The following is a 15,034-nucleotide window of genomic DNA, read 5'->3' on the forward strand; positions in this document are numbered from 1 at the left end:
GGACCCAGTAACTACTTCTTTGCATGGTTTGTGCACGGCCTTCGCTTACTTGCATCGGAGGCCACGGGGATTCATACACTGTCGTCTCCTGAGTCCCGAGGTGATAAAAGTCACAGTTTGATTCTTCCAAGATAGCGTTTCCTAATCCTGCTCTGCATATTCGGAGAAATATGCAGATTGCAGATTCAGGGAAAACAAAACATGAACACAAAACCCCCTCACTGTTTTAATGGGTTTTGTGGGTTTTTCTTTTTGTTTTGCTTTGTTTTTTTAATACAAAGTATAGAAAAACTACAGAAAAATAGAAAATTCTCTGACTGATGGGAGTTCAGGCAGGTTGAAGACAGGTGACTGTTTCTCAGTGGACTGATGTTGTCAGTTTGGGTTGAAAACCACTGTTCTCGGAAATCGTTTCCACTAGGGGCGCCTAGGGGTTAAGTCTGACTTCAGCTCAGGTCATGATCTCACGAACCTCATGATCCCACAGTTCAGGAGATCGAGCCCTACGTCGGGCTCCACGCTAACAGCACCCAGCCTGCTTGGGATCCCCTCTCTGCCCCTCCCCAGCTCGCACTGCTTGTTCTCTCTCAAAATAAACAAACACGAATAAAAAAAGAAACCGTTTCCACCAGAGATGTATATCTTCAGGGTACACGGAGAACCACTAACCCTGCTGTCAACAGCACGTGTTCTCCATAAGGACTTGGCGAGGAAAGGGAGAAGGGGAGTCAGGCGATGGGGACTTGCCATCCCCCGACTTGAGTGTGCTGCAGAGCTCTCGCCCTGGGCGTTTGGAGGCAGAAACGAAGGACCGGGGCCTCCCGTCCCCCTCATCTGTCCAGGCATCATCCAGGAAGGTCTCCCAAGTTCCTGAGCGGACTGACGGAGGAATCTTCTAGTCTTTCAGCTGAATATAGGAAGACGATGAGCGGGTTGGGTTCACCCTGTGGCGCTAAGCAGTAATCAAGTAAATATACAAAACCCGTGTGCTGTCGTGGGAGGTTTATAGAACCCTGTCCACCCTGAAGACTCTTACGTGGCTTTAGCTTGTGTGTCGGTCTCGGAGAGCAAACATTCGTGTTCCCTTTGGGGACGCTCCTCCGGCGTAGGTGGACAGGACGAGGCCCTTCTGTACGGCATCCCGGGCAGATTCATGACACACAGCTTTCCCACACGAGCTTGCGGGAACAGAACCTCGTTCTGGTTTCATACGGACCTGCCGGGCTTGTCTGTGGTGTCCATCCGTCTGGCTGTTTCTCTGGGGGCTGGGGGGCTCCCGCTGGGGCGTCCTGGCCAGGACCTCCCTTGTCGGTAGGTGGGGAAAGTGTTCCACTCTGTATGTGACACCACACGGGCCCGCAGGAAGCCGCCATGGCTCCCGGGTTCTCGGTGAGACAGCGTGGATGCTCCTCAGAGTTACCGGATCATTCCACGTGGCACGGGACGAGCCCATCACATTAAAGAGGAACGGACTCCTGTCATGATCCGGAATCGCCGTGTGCCCCTGAGTGATTCACTGTTATTAAAACAGGCCGAGTGTGTTAGGGGCACTTTGAGTCGAATGACGTCATGTGAGTAGACGCTTAAAAACGTGCGTCGTATCAGCTCGCTCTTTCGGAAACCGGGCCTACTTGGGAGGAAATGATGTATAAATAGTGTCTGGTTGAAACAGAGCATATAACAAATGGAAAGCACAAAATAGAAGGCAAAGGAGGAAAGCAGTCACGTGACACAAGGCCGCACAACTGGAGAGTCAGCATTTACTCATCTCCGAATTGGCCGCAAGACCAGCTCCGTGGTGCTGGGGGGTTTACGTGTGTCTGCCTCGAACTAACTAGCTCCACACGGAGGTGCGACCCGGGTCACAGGCTTGGGGGGCCGGGGGGGCCTGGCAGGACCCCATTTTTTCTCCTCTGCCATGTGGGTTTTCCAGAGGCCTTGGGACCCAGCAAAACGCATCAGGTAAGGAGCAGAGGAGGCCGTGGACCGTGTGGGGTTTGTGAGGAAGGCACGATCGGCCCCTCGACCTGCAGGACCCCTGCGGTCAGGGCTGAGTGGGGACGGGCGTCTGGGACCCATTGCTGGAACAGCCTCCCCCTCCCTGCCTGCCCCCCAGGCCCAGTCCAAGCTGAGCCTGGCACTCGTTCTTGAAAATAGGTCAGTATCTCAGTCCTTAGTAACTTCGGCAGAGCACAAGCCTGGAGACGTCCCTAGACGCTTCTGAAAGGGCTTTCTGCCTGACCGATGGCCCCATGTGGGGGCTGGAGATCGGTGTTTGGAGTCATCCAGAGGTAGGTGAGGCTTGACGCCTGAGTTTGTGAGTGTCCTGGTGAAGGGATCTGACCCCACCACTCCCAAGCCCCAAGGTCAGGGGGGTGCAGGTGGAGGTGTGCTTCCCAGAGGGAGAGACTGTGTGTGCCACGGGCCCCTGCCTAGTGACGTGACCGCCTTCTGGAGAGCGGTGAGCTCGGCCACGGAGCACTGGGCATGCAGGTGCACGAGGTGCCCACTTGCCTGGAAGGGACCCAGAGGAGAGGGCTGGTAGCAAGGGCTGTGGGGCCAGGTTCGCCCTCAGTTCTGTCCTTCCTCCCTCCCTCCCTTTTGTCCCTTTCCTCCTCCTTCCCTCCCTTCCCTCCTCCCTTCCCTCCCTTCCCTCCTCCCCTCCCTTCCCTCCCTTCCCTCCTCCCTTCCCTCCTCCCTTCCCTCCTTTCCCTCCTCCCTTCCCTCCTTTCCCTCCTCCCTTCCCTCCTCCCTTCCCTCCTCCCTTCCCTCCCTTCCTCCCTCCCTCCCTCCCTCCCTTTTGTCCCTTTCCTCCTCCTTCCCTCCCTTCCCTCCTCCCTTCCCTCCTCCCTTCCCTCCTCCCTTCCCTCCTCCCTTCCCTCCTCCCTTCCTTCCCTTCCCTCCTCCCTTCCCTTCTCCCTTCCCTCCTTTCCCTCCTCCCTTCCCTCCCTTCCTTCCTCCCTCTCTCCCTTCCCTCCTCCCTCCCTCCCTTCCCGAAGGGTCAAGGTGGGAATGTTTTGAGTACCTCCCATGTGGTGGGGTGCAAGCCTGCCCAGAGGGGTCCCGGTATGTGGGGGGCACCTCCTGTGTGTCCCCACTCTGAGCGAAAGCCTAAGGCAGAAAGGCGTGATGTGCCCCACGCGTGTGCATGACAGAGCCAGACCCTCGTGGTAGGTCCACCTCTTGGGACCTGTCCTGGTGGAGAAAGAAACAGCCACAGCCTCGGGTGAATGGTGTCCCCCCAGAAGTCAGGTCCACCCAGAACCTGTGAACGTGACCTTTTTGCAAATCGGGTCTTTGCAGGTGGTCTCAAGTGAAGAAGCCACTGTGGAGGAGGGTGGGCCTCCCACCCCGTGCAGCTGGACGCTGGGCTCGGGCTCGCGGGAGGGGGCTGTGCCACGACAGGCAGAGAGGGGACTCACGCGTGCATGGGCCCCCGAGGGGCTCGCTCTCGCTCCCGGACTGAGAGAGGAGGCGTTTCTGTTGTTGCCGACGCGGCCCCGGAAAATGGGTGCAGCCGGTCCCGGAGCTGCGCTCACACAGCAGAGTCGTGTTGTCTGACGGTCCCACAGCCTGGACATCCCGACAGGTCCCCAGGGGCTGCGTTTCCTTCTGGAGGCTCTGGGGACGGTTCTCTTGCCTTCTCCAGCTCCAGGTGGCCGGCCGTCTGTCCGCGCCCTTGGCTGGGCCCTCCGTCCGTCTGCCCGGCGGGCCATGGAGCATCCCCTGGCTGCCGTGTCTGCCCCCTCCTCCCGCTTGTAAGGGTTCTCGGGATCACAGCGGCCCATGACGTCCCCTCTAGAGGCGGCTGGTTTGTGGCCGTGTGGCCGTGTTCACAGGCTGCAGCTGCTCGCACGTGGGCATCTTGGGGGGCCACGGTGGCCGGCCGGCAAGCCACATTCCAGAAGGTCAAAGCCTCGAGGCTCTGGCGTGTCGTCACAGGCGAAGTTCGCAAGGCGTCAGGGTCCCTTGCACGCGCACTCCCATGCTAGAGGCAATTCCCCCACATCCAGTGGTGCTAATAGCCAACAAAATTAGAGATTTCTCGACAGATCCAGGCATGAATTTTTATTCTTCACATTACTGCATGAATTCCCTTGGAGCAAACGTGGACACGAGCAAACTCGCGGTGGTTTTTAGAAACCGAATTAGGAAGAGGGCAATTGCTCCCGTATCAACCCCACCCCGTCAGGTGGTCCGGAGGCCACGCACAGCTCACGGGCCGGAAAACGAGTCTGCTCACGCCCACCTGTTTCCTTCTCGGTTTCGGTCCAGGACTCTCAATGTTTCTACGTCCTCAACACGAAGGTGGTCTGTTCCCGAAGTGAAGAAGATTACAGCCGCCATGTGTATCAGCTGAAGGTGAACCAGTTGCTCTGCCATTACGGCGTCTTCAACAGACCTTTGTTACCCGCGCGGCTCCGACTGGAATGCCATCCCTGCCCGGCAGGAGGCCCATCCTCGCGGCTGCTCATCGTGCGCGCGCCGCGAGTGAAAGTCCACCAGGGGAATCTGGCAGAGGAGCTGTGGGGCCGTCACTGAGCGACACGGCGGAAGCAGAAACGTGCTGGTGGCAGAGGCTGTGCCTCCACGCCGCCTCCCCGGGGGGCTGAACCCACAGCCGGAGCCAGGCTCGCCCAGAGGACAAGGAAGCGCGGCAGGCGCGAGAGGCTGCTTGTGAATAGTAAGGTGCACTCCCCAGTGTTAGATTTATTTGGGGGGAGGGGGCGGAGGGGCTTCACGTTTTCACAGTTCGTATTTTCACGTTTTTATTAGCATGCAAGCAGGGGGGAAGGGCAGAGAGAGAATCCCAAGCAGGCTCCGCACTGTCGGCGTGGAGTCCGACGCGGGGCTCGATCTCGTGACCCTGGGGTCACCACCTGAGCCTAAGAGTCGGAAGCTCAACCAACTGAGCCCCCCGGGCGCCCCAGATGTTTTTTGTTTTGTTTTTGGTTTTATTGAGCTGTCTCGTCATCACAACGTACCTGTTAGATGTCCGGCCATTGTATTTGCCACGTAGACCCTTGAGTGTTGACAAGGCCCCTTCTGCCTGAAACTATAAACTGCTGAGCTCCTTGGACCCGGTGGGCCCCCATCCTGGGCTGCCAGGACCTTCCAGCCCCCCGTACGCTTCCTTGAATTACGGGGTCGGCAGGGCCGCACCTGCCGACTTGCATCTTTGACGCCAGTCTCACTGTTTGCAGGTGTGGTTACTGCTGGTGTGGCTGGGAACCGTGGTGAAATAACCACGTCGTGGGAGCCATTGTCGTCTCCAGTCAAACTGGGGCCAGCCTGCGTGGGCTCCCCTCGTTGCCTCCCTTGCTCACAGTCCCCTGGATTCCCCGATGGTGCCATCGGTGTCCAGTCTGGCAGAATGTCACCCCATAGGCTAACATTCAGATCGGCACCGCTGTAGACAAATAACGCCCATCCACCACCCCCAAAGACGTCCACCTCCCAGTCCCCGGGACCTGTGAGCATGTTCCCTTACACGGCAAAGCAGACTTTGCAGGTGTGGTTAAGTTGAGGGTTTTGAGACTGAGAGATTATCTTGGGTTACCTGGGGAGACTTGGAATCACAGGGGTCCTTCCGAGTGAAGGAAGGAGGCAGGACATTCAGAGTCAGTAGAGCGGACAGAAGTGGAGGGCAGAATCATGTCATTGCTGGCTTGGAAGATGGGGCGAGGGGTCACGAGCCCCATGCTCTGCAAGAATCCCAGCCCTGCTGTTCGTATCTGCCTGCTCTCTCGGTCCACGGGTTAGAACCTGCACGGCACTCCAGCAAAATCTTTTGACTGCTTCGACTCCTTGCAAATGGGTGTTTTATCTAAAGAAACCTTAATTCACCAGAATGCACAGCCCTACTGCTTGCTGCGTGAGTCATTTGTGGATCCTGGAGTTGGAGGGGACAGACACCCTTCAGGCATGATCACAGAAGCCTCCAAGTGGATTTACCCTTGCTGGTTTTAATTTTGGACTCAAGCCAAGCCAGTAGGACTCCAAGGACTTCTTGCTGACTGCTCTTCAGAGCTCAGATGTTTCAAAGACATAAAGCAAACCGCGGAGTTCAGCAGTTCGCCAACATCCTGGGCACCATGTACGCGCAGGTTGTTGCACAGTGAGTTGTGATGCCTTTGGAAACAGGAGAGGCAGAGGAGACTTGGCCCATGCTGTGGACCACACGTCACATGCGTCTGTCAGTCCTGTCATTCATCCATTCGACAAATGCCCCCGAGCCACCTGGATCTATTTGGGGGGTGCAGCTGCGAACAGAACAAAGTCCCGGCTCTTCTGGAGCTGATGTTTTATTGAGGGAGACGCACAGCGAATGTGTAAGCAAGCGATCACGTTTCCGAAGTGTAAGGACTGTGGTGAAGACAGTGTAAGGTGGCAGCGTAGCGTGATCCCCTGCGGTGAAGCAGTTAATGCAGGGAAAGCCACTTACCCACCGTGTAGACCAGAGGGACCCCTGCCCCTTCCAGTCAAGCCAGTAAGCCCATTGGTATCTGCCAGTTCTTGTTTGTCCTGCCATCTAGTGGCTGAAAGCGGAACTACAGTTTATTTTCAGAAACTACTAAGGAAATTTTTTGAAAGCCTCCGCTAGAAAAAAAAACATGTTTTTCAAGGCTACAAACTGGGAACTAGCAGATAAACAGATCCTGGAGAGATGGTGAACAGCGTAGGGATTATAGTCAACCATGCTGTATTACAAACTTCAAAGTTGGTGAGGGACCGGACCCTCATTGTTCCCTCCACAGAAAAGAACTGATCCTTAGGTGAGGTGATGGAGGTGTCAGCTGATCCTGCAGGGCGATCATGCCGCTGTCTGTACCTGTGTCGAATCCACACGTTGTGCTCCTTAAACTCGCAACCTTACCTGCCAGTCGTAGCTCAGTTTTTAAAAAGTAAAGGAATCTGTACAGTGATGAAAAACACAGTTGGAATCCATCAGAGTGTTTGTATGGGATGTAGTCATTGGAGTCGTTTTTCCCAAACCTCATAGGTTCAGAGTCGACAGAATTATCTCGAGCTACTTACAGTGTAGTAGGGCTCAGATAAGGCGCATTTGTTTTCGGCTTCATCGCACTGGATGCACACGGGATCCTTTCCTGTAACCTGGGCTGCTACGTTCTCCCATTGCCAGTGAGATCTGGGACGAGTGTGTAGTTTTTTTTGCTTTTGTTCTTGTTCTTTTAGCACAAGAGGGATTGACAGATTGTGGATTTTTTACAAGTTTATTTGTTTTGAAAGAGTGTGTGAGCAGGGGAGGGGCAGAGAGAGGAGAGGCAGAATCCCAAGCAGGCTCCACGCCGCCCGCACAGAGCCCCACAGGGGACTCGAACTCATGAACCCGTGAGATCATGGCCTGAGCCAAAACCAAGAGCTGGACGCTTCACTGACCGAGCCACCCAGGCGCTCCCCCCTGCCCCCCTCCCACCCCACACACACTTTTTAAAGTTGTGCGTTTTCTTTTGTGACACATCAAGGATCCAGTGCTGGTCCTGGGCCACCGCTGGAGGAGAACCCATGGTGGAGGAGAGCCCATGGTGCGATCTGACAGCAGGAGTGGGGCGGGCGTGAGAGGGGGAAGAGCAGGTGAGAGAGAAGGTTCTGAGTCGGTGGCTGCCAGCACAGGCAGCTGGCACTGGATTCTGCGGGGCCTTCGGAGGAATCTTGTGAAATGCATCTCAGAACTGTCTGCTTGGGCGAAGGGGGACAGTCCATCCATCTGTCCTGTCCCCCACTGCCAAGTGTGGTGTCCCTCCCTGACTGCTCCTGGGCTGCCCACGGGTGAGTGCTGAACGGGTCCCCAGGCGTCCCACCCACCCTGGGGAGTCAGCAAACACCTGGGGCAGAAGCCAGGGGCTCCCTGGCCTGCCCAGTGTGCCAAGTGGGTTGAAGGGAGAAGCGTCCGGTCCACTGAGCCCATACCACCCAGCCTGGGGGGTTCGCAGAAAGACCTCGGAGCGGGGAGCTTCCCACATCGACAAGCAAAGACCCGTCCGCTCACAGACCCCTGAGTAGATGAACCCCTCTCATCCGTGCCTTAACTCCTCCCGAGATGGAAAATGCCCGTCAACGAGGGGGCGTTTCCTGGGGCATCACGTCTAGGCGTCCTCCCCTCTGCCAACTACGAAACATCTCCTTTAAGGGCAGAGGTTCTTGAAGGACGCTGTTTACTCCTGCAGGTCTGGGAGCCGGCACATCCGATCATGGAGGCGGCCATCTCTGAGGGTTGCAGTGGGTCCAGGTCCCGAGCCTATGTGAGGCTCAGCTGGAGTATTTTAAAACATTCACCCAGTAGATCGGTTTTTGGGTGCTTTGCAATGAATGATTGCAGACTTTGTGGCTTAAAACATGGAATTCGTGGGGCGCCTGGGTGGCTCAGTGGGTTAAGCCTCCGACTTCAGCTCAGGTCACGATCTCACAGTTCGTGAGTTCGAGCCCCGCGTCGGGCTCTGTGCTGACAGCTCAGAGCCTGGAGCCTGTTTCAGATTCTGTGTCTCCCTCTCTCTCTGACCCTCCCCCGTTCATGCTCTGTCTCTCAATAATAAATAAAAAAAGTTGGGGCGCCTGGGTGGCTCAGTTGGTTGAGCGTCCGGCCTTGGCTCATATCATGATCTCACAGTCTGTGAGTTCAAGCCCCGCGTCGGGCTCTGTGCTGACAGCTCAGAGCCTGGAGCCGGCTGTGGATTCTGGGTCTCCCTCTCTCTCTGCCCCTCCCCAACTTGTGCTCTCTCTGTCTCTCAAAAATAAATAAACGTTAAAAAAAAACGAAAGAGTAGGGGCGCCTGGGTGGCTCAGTCGGTTAAGTGCCTGACTTCGGCTCAGGTCGTGATCTGGTGGTTCGTGAGTTCGAGCCCCGCGTCGAGCTCTGTGCTGACGTCTCGGAGCCTGGAGCCTGCTGTGGATTCTGGGTCTCCCTCTCTCTCTGCCCCTCCCCTCCTTGGGCTCACTCTCTCAAAAACTGAATAAATGTTAAAAAAAAAAAATTAAAAACAGGTGGAACTCATTTTCTCACTGTTCTGAAGGCCAGAGGTGTGGGCAGGGTCATGTCCCCTCTGAACACTGTAGGGGAAGATGCTCCCTGCCTTCTCCAGCACCTGGGGGCTCTGGCGTTCTTGGCTTGTGAGCAAATCACTCCCATCTCTGCCACTGTCTTCCTATGCCCCCCTCTCCCCCCGCCACCTCGTGTGTCTCTGTGTGTTCTTTTCAGTCTGCGATAAGGACACTTTCGCTGCGCTTAGGGCCCGCCCCAGTCCCGTATGAGCTCAACCGCATCCTCACCCCAATTACATCTGCAGTGGCCCTGCTTCCAAACGAGGTCATGTTCTGAGATTCTAGGTGGTGTGAATTTGGGGGCTACCCCTGTCAAACCACTGCACCCAACGTTGGAAAATCAGGAGACTCTACATTAAAAAAACCTAAACTCTGAGGACATCATCAGAAAATAGGTCAAGACGGGATTCAGGTCCCTGGGGCATAAGCGGGAGCTGCCTCCCTTGGAAGGGTGTCTTTCTGATTTGTCACGGTTCCTGCCTCTCCGCGGAGACATGTGGGCGCCTTCTGCCAGGCTGGGTAAATGCATTTATGTCACCTGCCTGGGCCAGGCACGGTCTGAGTTTCTGGCCCTTGATGTGAGAGAATCAATACCAGAAAGTGCTGAATAAGCAGCTGGTCCATTACGGCCATTCCGAGTGAAACAAAAGCACCTTTTCTGGAAAAGTCCATCAGCATGAAAAATAGACCGTCTCTGCCACTGTCTTCAGAACCTTCAAACAGAGGGTCACAGGGTAGAACGTAACACCTGGACGAGTTTCTCTGTCTCGGGCCGGGAATTCACATTACAGCGATTTTTATCACTCCAATGAGGTACAGCCATTGTGTCTCACACTCATTAGCCCAAATTGGCTCTTCCTTTCTGGAGGGACGCTCACCCAAGAGGCAGACTCCTCAGTCTTCCTTTCTTGTCCTCGGTGAGAAGGAATCTGACATGCTACAAAGGTACCAACTGGAGAATTATGTTGCTGTCACAAAGCTGTGAGCGACAGACTTCATTGGTTTAAAGAAGCAAAAAGCCCAGACACGGATTTCAGGTACGGCTGAATCCAGCAACTGACATGTTGTCACAATTCAGACTCTCTCCGTCTTTCAGATACGGTTTTATCTGTGTTGGCCGCACTCTCAGACCATCTTCTCCCACAGGGTTGCAGGAGCCCTTGGTCCCCATTCGCTTTACCAGCTTTGTGTCCTGTGAAAATAGGGTTTCTCTTTTGCAAAAGGTCTGTCGAAAGTCTCAGAGTCAATCTCACAGGCCAGTCAGCAGGATTACAGACACATGCTCGTTACCAAAGCACCCGTTGCCCAGGGCTGGTCACATGCCACCGTGGAGAGGGGTGGGAATCCACTGTCCCGAACCACACGGATAAAGCCCAGGGGAGTGTGGCTTCCCGAAGGAAAGCCCAGGAGACTTCCTACAGGAAGGGGAAACGCATCTACGTAAACGAGCAGATGCATGTTACGGATTCTCTGCCCGTTTTACTTTCTGAGCCGTCGGCCTCCCTGCACTCTGGAATCGGTTTTTGCTCACAGATAAGCCTGCCTGGGTTGCTGTCTCTTACTTCCCAAATAAGGTCTCCAAAACTTGGAGCTGCCCTCCAACCCACGAGTTGTCAGAACTAAGCGAGACCTTTTTATTAAAATGCCAGGCAGGGTGCTGGGCTCCACACGGGGATTCTGCCCTGGGAGCCGTCGGCTGTCAGCTGGGTGCACCTCCGTGTGGGTTTTGGGGGCCTTTCCTTGGCCAGGGGACTGGCTTGGTGTGGCCTCAGAACTGAGAGCTTCATCCTACAGAAATGGTGACAAAGTTCACGGGTCAAGCCTGCAAACCACAGCAGTGGGGTCACCCAGCGGTGGGGGCTACACGCTAGGGTGTGTGCCTGGCCCAGTGGGGGACAACTGCATCGCGGCCCTGGAGATGGTGAGGCGGTCCTGGAAGGGGACCCCAAGCCAAGCTGTGCCCCACGGGGCTCCCGAGTCACATTCGGTCAGGCACTGTGGCAAGGTTGCTGTTCCCAGCGTGGCTCCCCAGGGCTGTTCTTTTTAAAATTTTTTTTTTAATGTTTTATTTATTTTTGAGAGAGAGCATGAGCAGGGGAGGGGCAGAGAGCGAGGGAGACACAGAATCCCAAGCAGGCTCCAGGCTCCGAGCTGTCAGCACAGAGCCCAACACGGGGCTCGAACCCACGGACCGTGAGATCATGACCTGAGCCGAAGTCCGACGTCCCCAGGGCTGTTCTGACAGAGTGTCATAAACCAGGAGCTCGAGACAGCAGAAACTCGTCGTCTCACAGTTCCGGGGGCCAGAAGTCTAGGATCAAGTGTGGGCGGGGCTCTGCACCCCCTGAAGCGACCACGGGAGGATCCTTCCTTGCCTCTTCCTGCTTCGGCTGCCGTCCCTTGATGTGGAGATGTGTCACTGCGGCCTCTGCCCCAGTGGTCGTGTGGCTGTCCCCCCTCTGTGTCTGCGTCGTCCTTTCTGTCGTCGGGCCCCAGGGCCCCCCTGCCCCAGCGGCACTTCTCCATCTGCGTGATCCCACCTGCAAAGGCCCCGTTTCCACACCAGTTGACACTCACACGTCCTGGGGGCTTGGCTCCGGACGTATCTTTTTGGTGCACACAGCTCGTCTCACCACACCAAGTGTTACGTGCCCGCTCTTTTTCTTGAACCGGTCTCTCTTTTCCCACCTCCACGAGCGCGAGCACCGAGTGCTGCTTGGGAGGAACCGAGGGCAGACCCCCCAGGGACCCATCCCGCCGAGGAAGGAGGCGCGTCGCTTTGCTCAGGGTGCCCGTGGCCTGAGCCTCTGCCTCGTGGGGCAATCGGGGAAATTAAGCAAGAGGGCGTGTGCGCACGACCTGGAACACGGGGCAGGGCAGCCGTCCGTGTCCTCACATCATTCATTTGAAAAGAGAATGGTGTCGTTGCCTCAAGCGGACAACCACAGTCGGGCGCTAACGAGGAAAGATAATTGGCAAGTTAAGTGCCACAGAAACAGCCACACACAGTCACCCCCCCACCCCCGGTGGCCGGGGCCTTCGAACATGGCAGCTGGCCAGAGTTGGAGTGGTGTTAACGCCATGCCGACACCTGCTTACGCTTTCCCCTTGACCTCCAGGGAGAGCGGAAGGGGACGACGTTCTCGTCTGGATTGTCCGGGTCAGTGCTGGCTGCCTCGTGCCATCGCGTGCGGCCTCAGCTCACGCCCCCCCACCCCCGCACCCCGAGCACCGGATTCCCGCCTCGTCCAGCCTCCAGCACCTGGAGTTGTTGTGAGGGGGAGAGGGGTGCTGTCTGTGAAGCTCATCCTGGGGGGGAGTGAGGACGCCTGGCCCCAGCCAAGCCAGGCCGGCAGGCCCACATGCCAGGCCCCACTCAGCCGTCTCCCCGGAGACCAGAGACCCTTGAGCCGCTGCAGGAAGAAACAGTCCTCACTCTCCGTGCAGCGGGCGGCTGTGTGTGGTCCCCAGTCCCCAGCAGCAGCCCTTCTTGCCATGTCAGCTGTCGGGGTCCGTAAAATAAAGCCCCCCTTTGTCTTCAGATTCTGCATCGAGAGTGGGACCTGCCAAGGGAAAGCTTCGGGACTGTCTCTTTTCTGTCTCTCTCTCTCTCTCTCTCTCTCTCTCTCTCTCTCTCACACACACACACACACGCACAAATGGAGATGTCAGTGCACGCACAAAAATGCAGACACATGCACACACACTCATGCACACCACCTTCCCCAAGGGGCAGCTTTATCCTCTGGCTCCTGCCCACCTCTGCACACGCCACACCTGGAGCCCGGGTGGGAGAGGACGTGAAGCTCACTCTTTAATCGGATCGGAGGGATTAAAGACGAGAGGGGCCAGGTGCCCGTTTCATGCACAATTCTCTCTCTCTTAGCTCCTAAGCATTGCATGCACATTCCATTCTCCGTGGAAGGCCCCTCCTTTTTAAGTGAAATGATACAAAATTCCATGTTAAAAAGTAAAGAGGGCGGCCTGGGTGGCCCCATCAGTTGAGCATCTGACTCTCGATTTTGGCTCAGGTCATGATCCCACGGTGGTGGGATCGAGCCCCACATCAGGCTCTGCACCAAGCATGGAGCCTGCTTGGGACTCTCTCTCTCCCTCTGCCCCTCTCCCCTGCTGGTGCTCGCTCTCTCTCTCTCTCTCTCTCTCTGTGTCAAAAAAACCCCCAAGAACAACGACAACAAACCAACAGTGCACAAAGCATAGCTATTGTATAAAGAATTGGACCGGCCCCCACGTGCTACTGTAGTTTTCCTTCTTCCTTTTCTTCGTTATTTCACTACATGTGCACGTGGCCCTAAACACTATTTTTTGCTCTTGTATGGCCCGACACGTGGCCTGGGGGGGACTGGACGCAGGTGGTTGGTCCCGGACGACGGCTTCGGGGTTTCAGAGTGAGATTCTGCCGTGCTGATGCCCTCGGCTGCCGTCCGTTCATTATCCCCTCCGCGTAGCAGCGATCTCTTATGTGGCTGGAGCAGAGATGTTTTCTCCGGTTTCTGACTGGCGGCACATGAGTCAGCCCAGTAGTTTTTGCAGTAGCGAATGGGGCTGCATGTGGACAGGCTGGGACACGTCCCCCACACTTGTGTCTCCCAGGATGGGGCCCGTGGGCTTTCCTCTCTGGTTCACCTGACGGGCACCTGCTCGGCCTCTAGGCCTGCACCCACAGTGGCCTGTCCCAAGAGGTGTTCAGATTGCGTCTCTCCCTGCGCCCCCCTTGCCCCCCCCACCATGGGCTGCAGCAAAGACATCAACGGGGGCATTAAGACCCCCAGATTTACATGCACGAGAGCACAAAACTTGAGCATGAAGTGTGGACCACACTACTGAAGTTCAAGGCCCACGCTGCCTCTGTAGACCGCGTCGTGAACAAGGGATGGGGTGCCTGTTGGCTCAGCCTGTCTCTCCCCTGGGGCTCAGAATAAGGACCGACAGCTCCCCGGGGGGTGTACTTCCGGGGTCAGGCAGGGGCACAGCCAGCGTCGTGTGGAGACAATACGTTCCCCTTGAAAGGACGCCTTAGCAAGGGTGGGGATGTGAGAGAGGAGAAGGAGTCCCCACGACCACCTCATTTCTGCTCCCGGGGTGGCGGCCGGCCCCCTGGAGCCATCGGTTATTCAAGACCCAGAGGAGCCCGGATGGGCAGAGGCCGTGGGGAGGGACGAGCCCAGGAGGTGGGGGTGTGTTTGCATCCTGCAGCATCTGGAACGTTCCTCGCAGGGAGGGAGGAGTGGGGAGCTGGGTGGCTTTGAGCAGGGCAGTGATGTGATCTGAGGTTTTCAAGGATCGCTGTGTTTGCTGGATACAGAAGAGACACAGGGTGAGGCGTGGGGCCCTTGGAGAGACAGGAGCACGAGGCTTCCCGCCCTGCTGCGCTCCCCAGGGCACCTAACACCCAGCGCTCGGGGCACCCACTCTGCATTTGGGCCTCGAAGGACGACAGCATTTCAATCACAGGATGTCTGGGGGGAAAAGACAGAAATAGCGCGTCACTGGCTGAGGCAACACCACTGGCCAAAAATCCCAGAAGGTGGAAAGAGCGGAAGAAACTCGTCCCATGAACCAGGGAAGCGTGCCCACGAGGAGGGACCCTTCTGCCCAGGCCTCCTCCTTCTGAGCCGGGAATGTCCATCCCTTTGCTCAAGAAGGATGGCCCATCTCGTAGCATCTAAGCCAAGACATCCTTCGAGAGTGAGAGTTTTAAAAACGATTAACACTCTGTACTTTAAATAATCCCTTTATGGACTGACAAATTGGTGTAATTATGTCGGCAGATCTGTGAGATGTATTCAGAAACTGTTTTCAAAACGATAGCGTTTTCTAAAACATGAACATCATCTGTGTGTGTTGCAGGGAAAAAAAGTTCAATTCTTCATATTAATTAAAAAGTTTGTTACTACATTTTATATACATATTTTATGTTAACTCAGAAATAACATAAAGCAGGCTAATTGCT

The sequence above is a fragment of the Panthera onca genome, chromosome D3, assembly GCF_046562875.1.
Source record: "Panthera onca isolate mPanOnc1 chromosome D3, mPanOnc1 haplotype 2, whole genome shotgun sequence".
NCBI lineage: Eukaryota > Metazoa > Chordata > Mammalia > Carnivora > Felidae > Panthera > Panthera onca.